The sequence below is a fragment of the Muscardinus avellanarius genome (genome assembly GCF_963383645.1).
Source record: "Muscardinus avellanarius genome assembly, chromosome: 2".
Taxonomy (NCBI): Eukaryota; Metazoa; Chordata; class Mammalia; order Rodentia; family Gliridae; genus Muscardinus; species Muscardinus avellanarius.
In genome coordinates, this window is record NC_137787.1 from 144,514,434 (window position 1) to 144,520,695 (window position 6,262).

Here is a 6,262-nt window from a genome sequence, read left to right on the forward strand (position 1 = left end):
AAGCTTATCGGGGTTTTGGCCAAAGTGTTGAATGCATTGCTGGATAGCCATAGTAGCAACCTTAGCTACCATAGAGGGGTAATGTTCTATAATCCTTTGAGGGGAAATTTTAGGATGAATCCACAACAGAGGTCCTTGCTGCCACAAAACTCCAGTAGGTTGTAACTTAGTAGCTAATATACATGCCCAAATGGGATCCTCTGGTGATACACGTTTAAGGGAGGCCTTAGTCAAAGCCTGTTCAATTAATGTTAAGGCACTCCGAGCTTCAGGTGTCAGTGTTCGCGGGGAAGTCAATGAAGAATCCCCCATCAGGATCGTGTATAAGGGCTTCAACATATGATTGGGAATTCTTAAAGCAGGTCGAATCCAATTGATATCCCCTAGTAATTTTTGAAAATCATTCAATGTATGCAATTGGTCTGTGCGTATAATAACCTTTTGGGGCCTAATAAAACGGGGATAAAGAACATTTCCTAAAAATTGAATGACAGTGCCCTTTTGTATCTTTTCAGATGCTATTATCAGATTCCTACTCTCTAGAGTCTTGACAAGCATGCAAAATGCCTCTTCTAGTTGTTTTTCCTCTCCACAGGCTATCAAAATATCATCCATATAATGGCAGCACCGTACGCACGGAAATTCCTCTCTAACAGGTTGCAAAGCAACATCCACATACAATTGACATAGAGTAGGGCTGTTGGCCATACCCTGAGGAAGCACCTTCCACTCATATCTCTGATCAATTTGTTCGTGATTCACAGAGGGCACTGTAAAGGCAAAGCGTGGGGTATCCTGAACATGAAGAGGTATAGAGAAGAAGCAATCTTTTATATCTACTACTATAACAGGCCAAAATTGTGGGATAGCCGAAAGAAGAGGAAGACCATGTTGAACAGGTCCCATACTTTGCATTTGATCATTAATAGCTCGAAGATCATGCAATAATCTCCATTTTCCTGATTTCTTTTTTATTACAAATATGGGCGTGTTCCAGGGGGACGTGGAGGGCTGGATATGGCCTAATGCTAACTGTTCTTTGACTAACTCCTGAGCTGCCTCTACTTTTTGCCGGGGGAGGGGCCACTGGGAAACCCATATTGGATCCCCCGTTTTCCAAGTAATGGGAATTGTCTTCCCAGTGGCTACTTCCCAAAACCCAGGCCCCGGGCATCATTTTGTCCTTCATTAGGAACGGGGCTCTTGCGCCCTTGAAGATGTTCGCCCAGCCCGTATGACGGGTGAAAGCCCTGTTTTATAAGCATTTGTTGTGCTTGGGGGGAGTAGTCATTTTGTAAATGAAAACCCATATCCGAAAGTAAATCTCGTCCCCACAAGGAGACCGGAATTTCCAACTTATATGGTGTAAAAGTGCCAGAGTGCCTTTCCTGATCCTCCCAGTGGAGAGGCCTTGCACTGACATCAGGAGTTTGGACGTATCCCAGCCCTCTAAGCTGTGTGTCAGCCCTTTTTATAGGCCAAGCAGGCGGCCAATCTTTGGAAGCTATCACACTTGTATCTGCTCCTGTATCAAGTAACCCTAGAATAGATTTTCCTTCCACTTTTAAGGTAATTAAGGGTCGCTTCCCCATATCAAACGCAAGTGATATAATGTTAGTACCAGAGGAACCAAACCCCTTTTCCCCCCGTTTATTTTGCTTAGAGGGGAACAGAGAATGTAAACTGGGTAACACTAGTAACTGGGCTATTCTATCACCGGGAGAGATGGCCACAATTCCCCGGGGGGCAGAAATCATAACTTTTATAATCCCCTCATAATCTTGATCAATAACCCCGGGATGGGTAACGAGGCCTTTTAAGGTGGATGATGATCGTCCCAAAACCAGGCCCACGGTTTCTGGGGGTAATGGACCAGACATATCGGTTGGCATGACTTGAATTCCCATTCGAGGGGTTAATACCAACCGGGTGGTGGCACAGAGGTCCAATCCCGCTGAACCGGGAGTGGCTCTCCTGATTCCTTGGGTTGGTGCAGATTGGGCCATGGGGGTGTCTGGTCCGTCTCCATAGCACTGTACATTTGTTGGCCCCCATACTTGTAAGGGCCCTGAGGGGAAGGGCCCCGTTTCCCGTTTTTTGGCGGTTGACGGCCCTGTTCTGGCAAAGCATGAGAAGATAAAACATTGCCATCGATATCCTTCACAGATCGACACTCTGCGGTGGGATGCCTGCCTTTCCTGCAGCGTTTACATAAATCTGGCGGAGCTTGCTGTGGCGGGGCAGCACGTTTAGGGCAATCCCTCTTTAGGTGTCCCGCCACCCCGCAGGAAAAACAATTGCCCAACCGGGTATTATTGTTGTTCTTTTGCCGACCAGAGGCCTGCAAGATCGCAGCGGCTAACCCTGAATTTGATAAAGGCCCACCAAGTTCTCTGCACAGTTTCATCCACACCTCTAAGCCTCTATTTTTATAGGGGTTTATGGCCTGTCTGCATTCTGAATTGCATTGTTCAAAAATAAGTTGTTTAACAAGAGGCATGGCTGCATCGACATCTCCAAATATTCGTCCAGCAGCCTCTATTATTCTGGCCACAAAATCAGCAAAAGGCTCGTTAGGCCCCTGAATTATTTTGGTAAGATTGCCCGATACCTCCCCTTTATTAGGAAGCCCTTTCCAGGCTCTAATGGCTAAATTATTTATTTGTTCGTATATCTGTTGAGGAAAACATGTTTGGTTATTTGCGAACTGTCCCTGCCCCAAGAGCATGTCTACATTCCAGGCAGGCTGCCCAGCGGCTTGATTGGCTGCCGCCTGTTCAGTTGCAAACTCGATCAAGAAAGCCTTCCAATCCAAGTACTGTCCTGGAGTCAGGGCCGCTCGGGCCAAATTTTGCCAATCTCCAGGAGTCATGGCATATCTGTGAATACTTTCCAGGGTAGCCACAGTATACGCAGCATTTGTGCCGTATGTTCGCACTGACTCAGCAATATGTTTTACTAGTTTGTAATCTAAAGGCTCATGGTAACGAGGCCCTCCGCCCTGCGGCTGAAATACGGGAAAAGCTTGTCTAGCCATCAACACCTCCGGCTCCCTCCATACCTTTTCATGAAAGGAACGACCCCCGGTCGGTCTTAAACGCTCGGGGGCCGAAGGATTATAGGGAGGAGGAAGGGACCCCTGGAGGAATATGTATCCACGGTCATTTTGCTGACTTCCTTTTCTATGGCAACAAGTTCCTCATCCGATTCTCCCTCCCCATCCGAGCCCTGTTCGCTAGTGGGGTGAGAGGAAATAGATCGTTCCTCTTTTAGCTGATCTAGGGCAGCTTGCCCCTCCTGTACTAATGGTTTATAGCATTTTCGTTCTAGGCACGCTCGTATGAGGCGCCACAAAGGGTAGGTTCCTCCTGATACCAGATTGTCCTTCTCTGCCCGTTCTATGTCCTTACCTAGTTTATCCCAGCTCGACAGGGTTAAATTTCCCGAAACCGCAAACCAGGGAGCTGCCTCATCTACTTGGCTTAGAAAGTTTTGAATGGTCTTGTCTCTCAGTTTTAATCCCTTTCCATTTAATAGGGCTTTTAAAGCCTTCTGTATCGGGTGTGAAGGGTTATTCCCCATAGCGACGCTCAGGACCAGCCTGAGAATCTAGTACAACCTCCTTTTGGAGCTCCCCTTTGTCCGTACGGAGTTGGGGAAATAATATTTTTACCTTTATAATCCTCTGTTCTCCAGAGCCTCCCAAATCCCGGGAGTACTTACCAGCCGGCTGCCTTGGGAGAGCGGAAGTTCTGATCGTCTGCAAAACGAAAGCTGCTTCGAATCCCCGTACGGGCCACCAAATGTCGGACACCCTGTAATGCACGACACTCGAGACGATCTTCTTCAAGCTCTTTATTGCCCCAAGCTGTTACATCTTCTTTCCCCCCAAGCCCTTCGCGCCCCGCTTATATGCATCCATCAGCCAATCATGACGGCGATCACGCGGACATCGCCTGATTCTCTAACCACCCATTGGCCGGATGCCGATGGCATGACCTGTTCCCGTGCACACCACGCTCTAGTCGTTGGACTGCGCATGACTTGTTTACAACTTTGGTGCCTCTCCGTACTTCCGTTCAGCGCCATCTTAGAAAAGTCCGCCAGCAAACAAGGGTGGGGCTCGCCACAGGCATGGTGGTACATGCCTGTAATCCCAATACTTAGGAGGCTGAGACAGGAGGATCTCAGGTTTGAGGCCAATCTCAGCAATTTAGCGAGGCCCTCTGCAACTTAGTGATACCCTGTTTCAAAATAAAAAATAAAATAGAGGTGGGCGTATAGTTTGGGAGTGTAGTTTGTCCCTGGGATTTAACCTTAGTATCAAAAATAAATAAAAAGTGGCATAACACTCCTCATAAATATTATTATGGCTGGGATAGAAAGAGATACCAGCTTTCTCAAGTTTGTCAACAAGTAGAGTGCAAAAACCCTTGGGTTCTTACTTTCTGAATCACAATACATAAAAAGACTAAAGGTCTTTTCTCTCTTGTCAAATATATATAACTTGCATTAGTCAGCTTTTGTTAGGTTGAGCTGCAGTAACAGCTCCAAGATCGTAGTAATGTACAACAACAAAATATTTCTTACTCAGAAGCCAGGCGTGATGGTGCATGCCTGTAATCCCCATACTTGTGAGGCTGAGACAAGAGGATCATAGGTTTTGGGCCAGCCGTACCTACTTAGAGAGCACCTCTGCAACTTAGTGAGGCCCTGTTTCAAAGTAAGGAATAAAAAATAGAGCTGGTGGACTAGTGGTATAGCTTGAAGGTAGAATGCCCCTAGGTTCTGTACTGGTATTGGGAAGAGGGTTTAAAATGTATTAATGTGTCAATACTGGGAAAGATGTCCAATTTTAAAATATATCTTCTTTACTAAGAAAGCCAGGGTTAGCTAACATGTCCTTGCATTCCTAAGAACAATTTAACACATTTTGGGGGAGAAGACAAAAGGTAAAAGCCTGTGTCTGGAGACAGAGATGCCTACCCCTCAGGCCATAAATCTGGGCCTGTGTTTGGAGACAGAGATGTCTCCCCCTTTAGGCCATAAATTCGGCTGGAGAGATAACAGAAGCAGAGCCGGGGTTGGAAATAAGGGGTAACATGATCTCCAAAAATCAGAGGGACCTGCTGGACTTAGACAGGATAAAAACTCAGTAAACTGGAGTTCTTTGGCATTTTCGTTCGAATTGCCCCCCTGTGCCCCGCTCCGGCACAGGGCTATAACTATCTCTGTATTTCTATCTTTTTAATAAACTTCTTTAAATCTTCAGCAGCTGTCCAAGCGATGAATACTTATTCTTAGCTTAGGACAAGAATCCACAGTTTTTCTATTTGTCTGTCTGTGTGATAGTGGGGGGGGGGGGGATTACTTCTCCACACACACACAATGCACATTTCCCCCCTGCAACCTATTCCCGCAACAGGTTTCATCCCTACTACAGAAAAGAAAGAAGAAGAAGAAGAAGAAGAAGAAGAAGAAGAAGAAGAAGAAGAAGAAGAAGAAGAAGAAGCAGCAGCAGCTAGAGCTTTGGTGTAACTCAGAGATAGAATACCCCTGAGTACCGCTAGACTAAGGATCCATGCTTAGGATCCATGCCAACTGGGGTTGGCTGGAGCTCTAGGCTATGCATATTTTTCATTCACCTATGCCCAGAACATGTCATTTGGTATATAATCCTCTTACAGGGAGGGTAGAAGCAATTCGGGGGAAAAATACTGCAATCTATCACATAGCCTTGAGGTTATTGTTTCATTTGTATTTTTGCAAACAGTTGCTGGATATAATTCATCTCCTATCATTAAAAAAATTGAAATGTTGTCATGCTCCAAAACATTTCTCATATTAACCCTCTGATCCCTGAAGCTTTTCTACATTAGAACAAGTCAAAATCTGATCCTGGATGTATTTGTGAACAATCTTCCAGGAGATAAGAAGATTGTGCCAGGAAGTCAATCAACACATTGCTCGCTCCATCATGGAAGTCTTGCTATGATCAATCAAATGACAGCAGGCTCTAACAGGCACTTAGTGACAGAGCTGGTTAACAATCTGGTTATGGACAGGCATTATTAGTTTGAGGGCTGACAGTATTTGACAATCCATGCTTGAGTGACACTGACCAGCAGCACAGTAGATTTGCCCAGAAGATCATACAGTTGAGCCGGGCTTGGTGGTGAAGCCAGAAATCCCAGTACTTGGGAAGCCGAGACAGGAGGATCAGAGGTTCCAGGACAGCCTCAGCAATGTAGCAAGACTTTCA